Raw genomic sequence first — 15,729 nt, 5'->3', positions numbered from 1 at the left:
CACTATTACTATCACCACCATTCCTACCACCCCTATTACTATTACCACCATTCCTACCACCACTATTACTATTAGTACCATTCCTACCACCACTATTACCATTGCCACCATTCCTATCACCGTTATTACTATTACCATCATTTCTATCACTACCATTTCTATCACCACTATTACTACCACCACTGTTACTGTTACCCACCATTCCTATCACCACTATTACTATCACCACCATTCCTACCACCACTATTACTATTACCACCATTCCTACCACCACTATTACTACCTTTCCTACCACTACCATTCCAACCACCACTATTACCATTACCACCATTCCTACCACCACTATTACTATTACTACCATTCCTACCACCACTATTACCATTGCCACCATTCCTATCACCATTATTACTATTACCATCATTTCTATCACTACCATTCCTATCACCACTATTACTACCACCACTGTTACTGTTACCCACCATTCCTACCACCACTATTACTATCACCACCATTCCTACCACCACTATTACTATTACCACCATTCCTACCACCACTATTACTACCATTCCTACCACCACTATTACTACCATTCCTACCACTACCATTCCAACCACCACTATTACCATTACCACCATTCCTACCACCACTATTACCATTACCACTATTCCTACACCACTATTACTATTACCACCATTCCTTTCACCCCTATTACTATTACCACCATTCCTACAACCCCATTACTATTACCACCATTCCTACCACCACTATTACCATTACCACCATTCCTACCACCACTATTACCATTACCACCATTCCTACACTACTATTACTATTACCACCATTCCTTTCACCCCTATTACTATTACCACCATTCCTACCACCCCATTACTATTACCACCATTCCTACCACCACTATTACCATTACCACCATTCCTACCACCACTATTACCATTACCACCATTCCTACACTACTATTACTATTACCACCATTCCTTTCACCCCTATTACTATTACCACCTTTCCTACCACCACTATTACCATTGCCACCATTCCTACCACCATTATTACTATTACCATCATTTCTATCACTACCATTCCTATCACCACTATTACTACCACCACTGTTACTATTACCACCATTCCTACTGCCACTATTACTATCACCACCATTCCTACCACCACTATTACTACTACCACCATTCCTAACACCACTGTTATTACCATTCCTACCACCACTATTACCATTACCACCATTCCTACCACAACTATACCATTACCACCATTCCCACACCACTATTACTATTACCACCATTCCTACCACCACTGTTACTATCACCACCATTCCTAACACCACTATTACTACCATTCCTACCACTACCATTGCTACCACCACTATTACCATTACCACCATTCCTACACCACTATTACTATTACCACCATTCCTACCACCCTATTACTACCACTATTGCTATCGCTCCCACAATTACCACTATACTACCATGCTTGCTGTTACTACTACAATTACTATTATTATCCCTACTATTACTATTATTACCACCATTATTGCTACCTTTACTGCCACCACTATTACTGCTATTACTATTTACTACCACTATTATTACCATACTATCAAATACCACTAATACTGTTGCTACCACCACTGTTACCACAATTACTACTGCCACTATTACTACCACTATTGCTATTGCGTCCCCAATTACAACTATTACTGTCACAATTGCTGTTACTACTACAATTACAATTATTACTACCACCACTATTCCTAGTACCACCATTGCTACCACCACTATTACTACTATTGTTATTGCTCCCACAATTACTACTATTACTCCCACAATTGCTGTTTCTACTACAGTTACTACTATTACTATCACCACTATTGCTACTATTACTGCTATTACTGATTACTACTGCTATTACTACTATTGCCACTACTATCAATACCACTGTTACTATTGCTACCACTATCATTACTACTACTCATTTGCCTTCTCCTTTATTCTTCTGCAGTAATCTTTATTGTTATTTACAATTTTTTACTACAAAGGTAACACATAATTCACTATAGAAAAATTGAGAAATTAGAGATAATTTGAGAGCTTGTTTGGAGCAGGGGAGTGCAGCTACTCGTATACCCTTGACTGAAGACTGGTCCTCGTCTCTCAGGGATTGCTGTCCTCTTTGACCAAGTGTGCAGCTTCGGGAGGGACACACATGGAGCAGTGAGGGAGGAAGGGGACACCTACCTAGCCAACCAGATCACCCGAATCAACCCTGGCGATCGATGGGGTGACAGACTTCACAGCCAGATCGCCCTCACATCCAAGAAATCAGAGATAATTTCAAAGAAGAAAGTAAAACTCACCCCCAAGTACCACCATCCAGAGGTGTCAGCCCACATTAGGTCCCCAGTCCTGAGTGGAGTCTCAGGCGCTCCATGGCCAGCCGCTGGCCACCTTCGCACCCCATCTCCTCTCTGACTGTGGGCTCCAGCTGGACTGAGTCTCTAATGCTCCCAGAAACACCTGCCCGCTGTCCCCTTGCCTCTGGGCCTTTGCATATGCTGTTTCGTCTGCATGGCATCACCTTCCTCTTGGATGTCATCTGGCTATCCCCCTACCCCCCATACCTTTCCATGCCCCCTGGGCTCTGAGCATAGACACCAGGCCCCCTAGGGAGCCTTCTCTGAGGACCCACACCCCTTAAGCTGGGTCTGGGGCCCTTACTGGACCCCCACAGTCCCCAAGCATCCCCGTTGAAGCCCATTTCACCCTGCGTGATAAGTCCCTGTGTCCCTGTCTGTCCCCCCTGTGGAAAGCAGGGGTCATGACTGGGCCACCTCTGTATGCCTGTCACAGGTCTGCCACAGAACAGGGGTCTCCATACATGCTCATTGAATGAAGGAGTGAATGCCTCAGTCTGGAAGGGCTTCTTAGAAGAGGTGGCATTCAAGCCAAGCTCTCAAAGGTGGGGAAGAAAGTAGTCCAGACATAGGGCCAGGCTGCTTTTCCTGCACCAGATGACGGCTCTTCTGCATTGACTTTGACCGGGGTTGTCACCTGGGCCCAGAGTGTTTGCAAACCCTCTAGGGCTCCCAGCGGCATGTTTGAGGAAGCCAGGCGGCTCCTGCCCTGTCCATGCCACCACACAGACACCACCAGATGTGAAGAGCAGGGGATCTCCGTGTGCTATTGATTTCTCACAACCACCCGCCAACAGACAAGGTGAACAGTTCACTTTTATGAATCCTTGTTAACTGTGTGGCAAGAGATATTTCACTTTAAGTGCCCCTTTCTACTGAAAAAGAGAAAAAAATGATAACAGAAAATGTAAGTTATCTCATCATGGAGAGATGCTGAGAGCTCTGAGCCAGGCCTTCAAGAAGACAGAACAGAGGCTAGAACGTGAGGAGGGGAGCCCCTTTCATGCCCCTCCCCACAAGTGGTCAGGCCCCAGGGTCATTCCCAAAGCAGAGACTGGCAGGAAAGTCAAACCTAGCAGGGGAGTAAGGTGGGTACAGCATAGAAGCTGGCTCCACGCATCCAAATAGCAAAGAGAAAAGTACAGGGCTGGTCATGGCAACCTTTAGAAGAAAAGAAAAAGCACAAAACTGGAAACAACCTAAGTATCCATCAATAGGGGACTGCTTAAGTGTAAATTATAATATGGCCATTTGAATGGAGTACTGTACATCTAGGAAAAAGAATACAGTTGTTCCATGTGAACCAGTAGAGAAGCATGTGCATGAAATTTGACTAAGTGGAACAAACAAATTATAGACCATTTATAGCATGGTACCATTTATGTAAAAGGAAGCATGTATGTGGTTGATATGCACATAGAAGTATGTGGAGAGAGTTACACAAAAATCTATTCACACGGCTACTCTCTGGGGAGTGAGATGGCAGAACTGGGAATGGGGAACAACTTTTGACCTTCGTTTCATTTACTTTTGTGTTAGTTTTTACTGTGTACAGTATTACTTATTTTTATTCTTTTTGTTTGTTTTTATACTTTTTTTTTTAAAGACAGGGTCTCACTTTGCCATCCAGGCTGGAGTGCAGTGGCACCATCATAGCTCACTGCAACCTCACCTCCAGGATTCAAGCAATCCTCCAGCCTCAGCCTCCCACGTAGTAGGAGCTCCAGGCACTTGCCACCACGTCCGGCTAATTTATTTATTTTTTGTAACGACGGGGTCTCACTGTGTTTCCCAGGCTCAATATTACTTTTGTAACTTAGAAGCTTCAATCTTTTAAAATGTTAACTTGAGGGGAGGGAGTGCTTTAATTTTTTCCTTTATATCTTTCTCTATTGTTTGAATTTTTTTACAACCATTATGTCTATAAATATAAAAATATAATACAATTTTTTTTGAGATGGAGTCTTGCTCTATCACCCAAGCTGGAGCACAGTGGCATGATCTTGGCTCACTGCAACCTCTGCCTCCTGGGTTCAAGCAATTCTCCTGTCTTAGCCTCCTGAGTAGCTGGGATTACAGGCGCATGCCAGTAAGCCCGGCTAATTTTTGTGGGTTTTTTTGTGGGTTTTTTTTTTTTTTTTTGATACGGAGTCTTGCTCTGTTGCCCATTCTGGAGTGCAGTGGTGCAATCTCAGCTCACTGCAAGCTCCGCCTCCCAGGTTCACGCCATTCTCCTGCCTCAGCCTCCCGAGTAGCTGGGACTACAAGTGCCCGCCACCACACCCGGCTAATTTTTTTGTATTTTTGGTAGAGACAGGGTTTCACCATGTTGGCCAAGCTGGTCTTGAACTTCTGACCTCAGATGATCCACCTGCCTCAGCCTCCCAAAGTGCTGGAATTACAGGCATGAGTCACTGAGCGCTGCCATATAATACAATTTCTTTTTTAACAAAAATATATTGGCTTTGATGTCAAGCAGACCTTGTTCTTGTTCTCAACCTTTCCTTTACCACCTGGTTGATTCAGCCCCTCTAAGTATCAATTTCCTCTGCAGCAAAATTGGATATTAATAGAATGTACAGGCCAGGTGCTGTGACTCATGCCTATTATCTCAGCACTTTGGGAGGCCAAGGTGGAAAGATCCCTCGAGGCCAGGAGTTTAAGACCAGCCTGGGCAACATAGTGAGATCTCATCTCTACAAAATAAAGAAAGAAAGAAAGAATTAGCTAGGCATGGCGGTGCATGCCTGTAGTCCTAGCTACTTGGAAGGCTGAGGTGAGAGGATCACTTGAGCCCAAAAGTTCAAGGCTGCAGTGAGTTCTGATCACACCACTGCATTCCAGCCTAGGCAACTGAGAAAACTTCATTTCAAAAGGGAGAGAGAGAGAGAGAGAATGTATGGAGCAAGCATGCATTGCAGTAAATGTCAGCTTTATCATTATGATTATTATACCCCATCAAGGGAGATGGCAAGCTCTTGTACGCCATCCCAGTTAGTGAGTTAATGCCCATCCCTGCGACAGGCTCTATAAAGCTACTTAAAATGTTGTAGACCAGTGGCTCACAAACTGTTTTCAGGAATGTAATTCAGTTACAAATGAAATCTTAGGGGGAAGCCCAGAATGTGTAACACAGGAACGAGAAGATTGTGTCAGCATTCAAAGTGTGACACCCATACTGAGTGGATATTTGCAGCCTTCTGTCCTGTATCCTGTCCCCTTCTTTTGGTGACAATACTCTGGTCTTCCTTTCGGGGGAATTATCCCTCCCCCAACTCTCAAGCCCCTCCACAGCATCAGAGGTGGACATGGACCCAATGCCTAAAGCATCCTCTGGACACAGGGAAAGAAAGGTTCAGGGACCAAAATGACCAGTGGGGGCCAGTCAGTCTTGTCACTTCCATGCAAAGTGTGAAAAAAGGGAAGGTCCTTTTCTTTTTTCTTTTTTCTTTTTTTTTTTTTTTGAGACAGAGTCTTGCTCTGTCACCCTGTCACCTGGGCTGGAGTGCAGTGGTGTGATCTTGGCTTACTGCAACCTGTGCCTCCTGGGTTCAAGCGATTCTCCTGCCTCAGCCTACTGAGTAGCTGGGACTACAGGTGCACGCCACCACGCCCGGCAACTTTTTAAATTTTTTTAGTAGAGACGCGGTTTCACCATATTGACCAGACTGGTCTCCAACTCCTGACCTCGTGATCTGCCTGCCTTGGCCTTCCAAAGTGCTGGGATTACAGACGTGAGCCACCGCGCCCAGCTGGGAAGGTCCTGGATTTGATTTCTTCCTGGATTTGAGCTTGGGATGGGGGTAGGATAAGCCTAGAGCTGCCAGAGGCCACCCTCAGAGCCTACAAATGAGGCCAATACTGGGAAAGGTGAACCAGGGAGACGGAGAAAAACCGGCTCTGGTGATATGGAGGAAAGCCCCTGAATCGCACCATGGCTGAGGCCAGCACCACCCTCTGGAGCTTTTCTTGCAGGAGCCATTATGCTCTAGTCAACTAGGTTTTCTGTCACTTGCAACCAAAGAAGAGCTAAATGATATAATACATTTATTCATAAAGCCAGTTAGGAAAAAACAATGAAGGTGCTTTGATAGACATTAACATTTGAAATCAGGAGTTAGGGATGACAGCTGCTGTCTTTTATCATCTCTGCATTCAATTTCTTCTTTTTTTTTTAGTATTAACTTATTTTGTATTTTAGTTTAGTTTTTCAATTGACACATAATAATTGTACATATCGTGATGTTTCTATACATATAATGTATAGTGATCAGATATCAGGGTTATTAGCATATCCATCATCTGAAACATTTCTCATTTTACATGCAACTTATTTCTGTATTTGGTTTTGGTTGCCTGATGGTTCCACTCTCAGGGAAATTTGGATTCACAGGTAAGAGGTTGCAAATTGTTTGTGGTTTAATGTGGGACTTGGGTGCCCAAACGCTGGAGCAAGACAGTCGGCGCTCAAATACTCCCCAGCTGTGGGGTCTGGGGCAAGCCCCTTGCCCTCTCTGAGTCTCAGTGTACTAGCACCCAGCTCACAGGAGGGTTGGGAATAGGAGATGAGTGAATACACGATACATGTGAAAGCATTTAGACAGTGCCTGACACCTGGTTTGGGTGAACTCGTGTTCTTATTCTGCCACATTCTAACTCATCGGAGCACCTGTGTGCTGCCTCAGGCTGACAGGTTTACCGGAATAAAACTTCACCTGCTATGTCGGTTTCATTGGCAAACATCCTGAGATGGCAGGGCATGCTTTTATAAAACTTATTTGCAACTGCTTCTCTGTGATTTAGGATTTTCTGGATAGTGACCTCAGAGCCATCCTGTAGGGGCAAAGGAACCTCCAGAGACATTTTAGGAAAGTGATTTTGAGCTCAACATGTAGAACATGTTCCAGTGCATGAGGCTGTCTAGAGTGGACCAGGCTGCCCTCCAGGTAAGAGCTTCCTGTGTCGAGAAAGTGTTCACAATTAGCTGATTGTCGTGCCGTGAGCATCATAATAGGGATGCCAGCACCAGAAGGAAGGAAGACTTCATTCGCACATTCATTCATTCGTCAAATGTTTACTGAGTTCTTTTTTTAAGCGTCAAGGTCTCACTCACTCTGTCACCCAGGCTGGAGTGTAGTGGTGCCTTCATAGTTCACTGCAGCCTCCATCTGCTGGGCTCAAGGGATCCTCCCAACAACAGGTGCATGCCACCACACCCAGCTAGATTTTGCATTTTCTGTAGAGACAGGGTCTCACTTTATTGCCCAGGCTGGTCTTGAACTCCTGGCTTCAAGCTATTCTCCTACCCCAGCCCTGCAAAGTGCTGGATTACAGGTATGAGCCACCATGCCCAGCCTCCAGAGTTCTTACAAGGAGGCAGGCACTAGGCTGAACGTCCCCTCTAACTCTCAGATTAGGTCATTTCACAAATAATTTCTTGCTGAGGTAAGAAAGACTCAGCCGGGTGCAGTGGCTCACACCTGTAATCCCAGCACTTTTGGAGGCCGAAGCAGGTGGATCACCTGAGCTCAGGAGTTTGAGACCAGCCTGGGCAACATGGTGAAACCCTGTCTCTACCAAAAATACAAATACAAATACAAATAATAATAATAATAATAATTAGCTGGGCATGGTGGCATTTTAAAAATTAGCTGAGCCTGGTGGCACATGCTTGTGGTCTCAGCTACTCAGAAGGCTGAGGCAGGAGGGTCACCTGAGCCCAGGAGTTCAAGACCAGCCTGGGCAACATAGTGAGACCCTGTCTCTACAGAAATTTTAAAATTTAGCCTGGCATGGTGGTCCACACCTGTAGTACCAGCTACTTGGAAGGCTGAGGTAGAAGGTTCTCTTAAGCCTGGGAGGCAGAAGTGGCAGTGAACCAAGATCACACCCCTGAACTCCAATCTGGGTGACAGAGTGAGACTCCGTCTCAAAAAAAGAAAGAAAGAAAAAGAGAAAGATTCCTTCCACCCGCCTTCTGTGGGCTGTTTTCATTTTTAAAGAGGATCAACTGTGCATGCTTCATGCTAAGGAGTGGGTTTCTAATGGTGGCCCCTCAGGCACCACTGCAGCTTACCTGGGAGTAGAGGGGGGAGGCAGCCCCGCCTGCCTTGCTACACATCTTACCTGCCGATGTGAACAGAACAAGGGAGAAAGACACACCCCCCAACACCTCCCACCAAGGTAGGATTTCAGATCATAACATCAGTATTAAAAGTGAACAGCTAAGCCAGGTGCCGTGGCTCACACCTGTAATCCCAGCACTTTAGGAGGCCCAGGCGGGTGGATCACTTGAGGTCAGGAGTTCGAGACCAGCCCAGTCAACATGGTGAAACCCCATATCTACTAAAAATACAAAAATTAGCCAGGCACGGTGGGTGCCTGTAGTCCCAGCTACTCAGTAGGCTGAGACAGGAGAATCGCTTGAACCTGGAAGGTGGAGGTTGCAGTGAGTTGAGATCGTGCCACTGCACTCCAGCCTGAGCAACAGAGTGACACTCTGCCTCAAAAAAAAAAAAGGTGACAAGCTAAGCATGTAACACATGTGACCTCATTTCCTCTCAGCTGCCCTGGGTCGGGGAGAGGGGTTGGGTGGGAAAGTGGGGACAGGCAGGCAGTTTGGAAGCAGATCGCCCTCCCCTACTCACTCATTCCCCAACACCTCCCCTCCACACCAGACGACCTCAACCTCCTCTGTCCCTGGGTGAACAAACAGGCAGGTTGGAGAGCAGACAGTGGCACCAGCAGCAGAAACAGCAGATCAATCAAATTGTCTTCACCAGAAAGCCTAGGTCAGGTGCCTGGAAAGAAAGCATCCATCAAGGGGTAGAACATTGGTCTTCAAGGAGTGTCCAGTAGGCCCTGGAAGGTCCTAGCTCCCTGGAACAGAAGAACATCTCTATTTATTGAGCATTTTCTGTGTGTCTGATAGTAATGACAATAAGAGCTGGCATGTATTCAGTCCGCATCCGGTTTAAGCCTCGTAGAACTTCTGTAAGGCGATTGAGGTGACCCTCTTTTTATTTCAGATAAGAAACCTGGGGCTCAGAGAGGCAGAATGTCTCTTCCAATTAGCAGGCCTGCCTGGCTTCAAAGCTCCTGCCCTCCCCACTCTGCTACCCAGCATTCTGTGACTCCCATCATCCTCCCGGAACCTCCAAGGGTGCTTTTATGCCCATTTCACAGGTACAGAAACGGAGGTTCAGAGAGGCAAAGTCACTTGCCCAAAGACCCACAAGAGCTGAACTGGCCCTCAGCCCAGTTCCATCTGACCTCCAGTCCTGGGGCTTCCCCTCACCTGGGCCTCTGTGAGCAAGAACCTGAAGGAGACAGAGTGTGGTACACACGCTCATTTCTGGCTCAGAGGACAGTGTGTGTGGTAGCAGGAGAAGGCTCTGGGCCCATCATAGAAAGGCATAGCCCCCAACCTCTCTCTGCAGCCTGGGGAAAATCTCACTTCCTACAGGGGCTGCTGCTCTAGCCAATCAATCTTCACATTTCTCCTTCTAAATGTAAATGGCAGGTGAGTGGGATGTTATGGGGTTTGGAAAAATAAAAAGCAACACAAAAGTAATTTGTGTTCGATTTGTGTGCAGCTCTTGACAAAGCCCCAAAGAGACAAGGACTCCCCAGCCCTAAGTTGCATTCTGGGCCTCCACCTTGGAGGGCGGGGAGGGCAGGTTCTTCACATCTCACGACTTCTGGGAAGGACAGCCTCCCCCGCCCTGCACCCCACCCTCCTTCTCCTCCCCTCACCTCTCCTTTGTCTCTCTCCTCCCTTTCCCAGCTCTCTGCTTCTCTCTCTCCCCAACCCCCAGAACTCCGCTGGTGCACTGCACCGAGAGGCAATTTATAAAGCAGATGTTTACTGCAAGGTTTTACACGAGCTTGGTGCCTCGCCAAACATTATAGTAATTGGAGGCTGCGTTTAATTACTGATCAATGTAAAGTTAGGAAGAGACAGGCTCAGAAAATGCCTCTGGTCTAGACTTTCCTCTCTGCCTCCGAGAAGGCAAGAGCTCCTGAGCTGAGGCCTGAGTAGCAGCAAGAATGAGTAAAGCAGGCTTGCAAGTAGCTACTAGCCCACTGGGCTCTAGGAAATGGCACTGGGGAGAAGAGACCAGATTTTGCTGCGACCATTCCTCTTCTTGCTAACTCATTATTGTTGATGCCTTCTTTGTGCCAGAACTGTGCTAGGCACTGGGGTCACGGGATTAATGAATTTCTCCCAGTGCCTGGGCTAGGTGATTTACATACATTATTATTCAACACAAGACAGGTAGGGTAGCCGGGCTCTAAGTCCAGAAGTGATAGCTCATGACTTCCAAGGCTAAGTCATTACAGACACTGCAGCCTCTGTCGTGTTCTCTTAGATCATTTGCTCCAGGGGAAGCTGGCCACCATATCATGAGGACACTCAGGCAACCCTGTGGGGAGATCCACGTGGGGAGGAACTGAGGAGCCACCTTGAGGATTGGATCCTCAAGCTCAGTCAAGCCTTCAGGTGGCTGCAGTCCTGGCCAACATCATTAACTGCAACTTCACGAGGGACACCAAACCAAAGCCACCCAGCTAAGCCACTCCCAGGTTCCTGACTCACAGATACTATGAATGCTAAATATTTATTGTGTTAACTCACAACATTTTAGACTAATAGGTAACTAATACAACAGCCATGGAAAAGAAGGAAATATAAGGAAGCCTGATAAGTAGGAAACACAAATAAATATGGCAAGAAAGAGTCCAGCCATATAGTTACATAATTATATAATAGATATATATAAAAGATAGATTGAGGCAAGGTGCGGTGGCTCATACCTGTAATCCCAACAGTTTGAGAGGGCAAGCCAGGAGGATCAATTGAGGCCAGGAGTTCAAGACCAGCCTGGGCAATATAGCTAGACCCCATCTCTATTAAAAATAAAATTTTAAAAAAGATAGATAAAGATAGATATGGCTATAGATATATATGAATGTAGATATGGATACAGATATTTTGATATATTGATATATATTTTATATATGATAACAATATAATCACAATAAATGTGAATGAGTTAAATTCATCAATAAAAAAATAATATTTCATTCTTTTCTCACTATAACCCCAGGTGATAAACATTATTATATCCACTTTACAGGTGAAAAAATTGAGGCTCAGAGTGGGAAAGAAACTTGCCCAAGGTCTCTGAACTCAAAAATGGTAAGGTTGTGATTCGAACCCAGGTCTTTCTGAATCCAAAGCCCAGAGACTCTAACACCACACTGTCTTGCTATGTCCTTGTCATAGAAGAGGAAACTGAGACTCAGAAAGGGTGAGTGACTTGCTTAGGGTCACACAGCAAGGCATTGCAAAGCTGGAGTCAGAGCCAGGCACCTGACTCATTGTCTGGTGTCTGCCCAGCGACCTTTGGAGCTCTGTCATCAATGCACAAGCATCTCAGGGGTATTCTGTCTTTGTAGCTGTTTAAGACAGCTGGGGACCCTTGACTGTGGCCAGAGAGACCCTGTAGGGTCAGATGGTGGGGCCTCCTCAGGGGAGGACACCAGCACAAAGCAACGTGCAGGAGTGCAGGGTGGGGGTGGCTTAATGCATTGAGCTGAACTCCGGTAATTACATCAAGGCCAGAAGCATAATTTGTATCTGGGTGATGAATGTCTGTGTTTTCGGGCCTGATTGCCCTATTTACATTTGGAATTTGCTGATCTATTATTAATGTTTCCTGGAGGCCAGGGTGATGGGTAGGTGTAGCTGGGGAGCCCTCTTCCCCCCGATCCAGGGAATACTAGTTCTTAGGCCCTACCTACTCCAAGCCCCATCCACCCCCTCCTTGTGTAACCCTGACCTTTATGGGGCTCTCTTGGACCAACTGGCATGGGTCTACCTGAGATGAAATTTCCCAACCTCTTACAGATCTGTGCATGTACCCTCAGATATACATATGTGGCAGGCACAGTAATTGCATACTCACACAGTCACACCTATGTATATACATACCCACCTCCTTACCTACCCATAAACACCTTCACACAAACATGCATATACATGAAATGCATATGCATGTGCATGCAAACACTCATGTGTACATGTGCACACACGTACAGCCTGCACACACGCCATCGCATGCACCGACCATGCTGAGAACAGCACAGCAGCTTGCCACGATCTCCCAGTCAAAGAGTGGTGATGGTCGAGTCCATGAACCATGGGCCCAGATGACTCGCATTTGAATCCCAACTCTGCCACTTACCAGCTGTGTGATCTTAAGCAAGTTACTTCACCTCTCTGTGCTCTGTTTCCCTCTATGTAAAATGAGGATGATAACCTTATTCATAAGATTGTTGTGAGGAAGTAATGAGCTAATGCAACAGCCTTGCCTAATGGGTGGTAAGTACTGGATATGGATTTGCAATGTCATTATTAATGTTATTGTTTATGTTCCTGAAACGTAGTAGACTCTGAGTCATTTTGTTGAAAGGATGGTTAAACACACCCTTCCAAGTTCATGTACAGAGTCCACTGTCCCTCCCTCCACATTTCTGCTTCTTCATTTCTTCAACCCCTTCTGAGGTCAAGCTCCACAGCCTCTTCTCCCGAAGCCCCTCCTGCCTGTTCACCCCTCTGTGTCTACCTCAAGGCTTCAGGCCAGACGGAACTATAGAAAGAGCACTGGAGTTGGAGTCCCCAGACTAAGAATCAGACCATGGCTCTGCCACTTGCCAGCAGCATGACCCTGGCCCCACAATTCTAAGACTCAGTTTCATGATCTAGGCCATGGGGGTAATGTTAGAAATTACCTTGAGAAACTGAACCGCCAATGGATAGCTACTGGTGGAGGGATAGACAGTGTAGGGGTGAGCATATATATTTCCTGGCCAGGCTGGGCCCTGCTGGGGGCTGTTTGTGGACGGAAGTGACTGCACCGTCATGCAAATGAGTATGCAAATTACATGCTCACATGTGCACAGGCACCTTCACACAAACATGTGCTTACAAGGGAATGCATGCATGCGTATGCAAACACAGGGGATGCAGCCACATGGGAAGTGCCAGGACTTGGAGGAGACGGTGCTATGTGATCTTGCCTGAGTCTCCTACCTCTCTGAGCCTCCATCTTCTTTGTAAAATACGATGAGCTGCACCTGGTCCATGTTTAATTATGTTGAGGACTGAATAGACAATGTTTGGTAATTCTGATCGTGGTGCCTAGTATACAGTAAGCAGTTAATACATGGCAGCTGTGATGAGCTTCTTCATTTGTGAAGTCTCAGGCTGGAAGGAGTGCTCTCTGAGACCCCCCACCAACTCCAAGGTCCTGTGAGTCTGTGGTTTTCGTCCCCCAATCTCTTAGAGTTTGTCAGTCATCTAGACTGGGGGGCCCTTGTGTAGGTTCCAGAAACTGGCCCCCAAGAGTTGATTCTGCTGTTCTTTGCCTGTGCTGGAATCTCTGGCCTGTGGCAACTCTAAGAGTTGTGCTGGTGGAACCAGTGACAGATGAGGAAATTGAGGCCCTGGTTGAGGCAAGAGTCACCAAGGCCAGCCCAGAGCTGGAGGTGGGATGGACATTGGAACCTAGACTCCTAGGTACCTGGGGCTGGGCTTCTGCAGCCAGCAGTTTGTTTTTTTTTTCAGACAGAGTCTCACTCTGTCACCCAGGCTGGAGTGCAGTGGCGGGATCTCAGCTCACTGCAACCTCTACCTCCTGGGTTCAAGCGATTCTCCTGCCTCAGCCTCCAGAGTAGCTGGGACTACAGGCGCACTCCACCATGCCCAGCTATTTTTTTTTTTTTTTTGTATTTTTAGTAGAGATGGGGTTTCACCATGTTGGCCAAGATGGTCTCAATCTCCTGACATCAGGTGATCCACCTGCCTCGGCCTCCCAAACTGCTGGGATTACAGGTGTGAGCCACTGTGCCTGGCCTGCAGCCAGTGTTTTTGCAGCCTTTTCTGCACAGAGCAGAAGCTGGACATGTTGGCTCAGTCTGAGTGTCCTACTTCAAGATGTGACCCATCTCAAGGTCACCAAGTCCTAAGCAGTGCTCCTCACCACACACACAGACACAAATTAAATCAAATGCATTGTACGTGAAGACCCCATAACAGGAATAGGCACTACCCTGTATTGAGTACTCACTATGTAGAAGCACTTCCCACCTGTTTCATCTCAGCCTCATATGTAGGAAGCTGAGGCAAGGAACGTGTTCAAGGACACACAGGTCAGAAATAACAGAGTTGGAACTTGAACCTGGGTCCTCTTGACTCCAGAGGCTCTGCCCTTAACTTTGATGCTCCTGTGTCTCCTCAGTGAAGTCAAGCAGAGAAAATGGGTTTGCAAACTGCAACAGGTAGGGCCAACCTGGGATCAGAGGCCTTGATTGCTCCTGGGTTTGGCGGGTGGGGAAGTAGGAAGAGGTGCCTAGCCTAGAGGCTGCTGTAGCAAGAACCACCCTGCGCCCTCCGGAAAGGGGCCCCCATTTTCTTGCGATGCCGGGGAAGGTCGGGCAGTGAGCACATTAAATAAGGCCATAAATTTGTCATGAAGACTGGAAATGAACAGGGCTTATCATTTATGGATGGAATAATTAAGCCACTGCTTTTGGCGGCTTCGCTGAGGGCTGTGCCTGGACTCCAGGTGTCGCCAGCAACCAAGTCAGGGACTGGTTGGGGGATTTCACTGTCGTCCCCCCAAACCCAACCATCTCACACCAGACCCTGAGGAGACTCCACCAGCGGCCAGGACAGCCGCCTACTCAGTCAGTACAGACTACCCAGGCTTTGTGAGGTCATAAAAACCCTGACCAATCCCAGGAAGACCCCTCTCTCAAACTCCGCCCATGGAGGGGCTGCCCACCTCCGTAGATAGAAGTGGTGGACCTGGCTTCCTGGAACAAAAAGAGGCCCCTGGTATGGTAGAAAGTGTGAAGCATTTAGACCGACCTGGGTTCAAGTCTTAACTCTCTCATGCTCCAGCTGTGTGCCTCTGGGCCAGTCACTTCACCTCTCTGAGCCACCTCTCAAAAATCGGCAAAATAGACCAGGCACAGTGGCTCATGCAGGTAATCATTGTATTTTGGGAGGAGATAGGATTGCTCTAGGCCAAGCATTTGAGACCAGCCTGGGCAACACAGTGAGACTTCATCTCTACAAAAACATTTAAAAAGTAGCCGGCGTGGTGGTGCACACCTATAGTCTCAGCTACTCTGGAGGCTGAGGCAGGAGGATTGCTTGAGCCCAGGAGTTCTAGGTTACAGTGAGCTATGATTACACCACTGCACTCCAGCCTGGC

General features: G+C 46.9%; 1 long non-coding RNA gene across 1 annotated transcript; it reads right to left on the bottom strand.

Annotated features, from left to right (window-relative positions):
* Window positions 1-5,886: 5,886 nt before the first annotated feature.
* Window positions 5,887-15,345, bottom strand: LOC139356656 (uncharacterized). Its single transcript, XR_011608855.1, has 3 exons — window positions 14,598-15,345; window positions 11,261-11,353; window positions 5,887-9,243 (listed from the first exon to the last, which is right to left on the bottom strand). It is a non-coding gene; the product is annotated as an uncharacterized lncRNA (long non-coding RNA).
* Between the last annotated feature and the right edge of the window lie 384 nt (window positions 15,346-15,729).

This window comes from Macaca nemestrina, chromosome 10 (assembly GCF_043159975.1).
Source record: "Macaca nemestrina isolate mMacNem1 chromosome 10, mMacNem.hap1, whole genome shotgun sequence".
NCBI lineage: Eukaryota > Metazoa > Chordata > Mammalia > Primates > Cercopithecidae > Macaca > Macaca nemestrina.
Note: the sequence above shows the minus strand (reverse complement) of the source record. Positions and strands in the feature narration are given on the sequence as shown.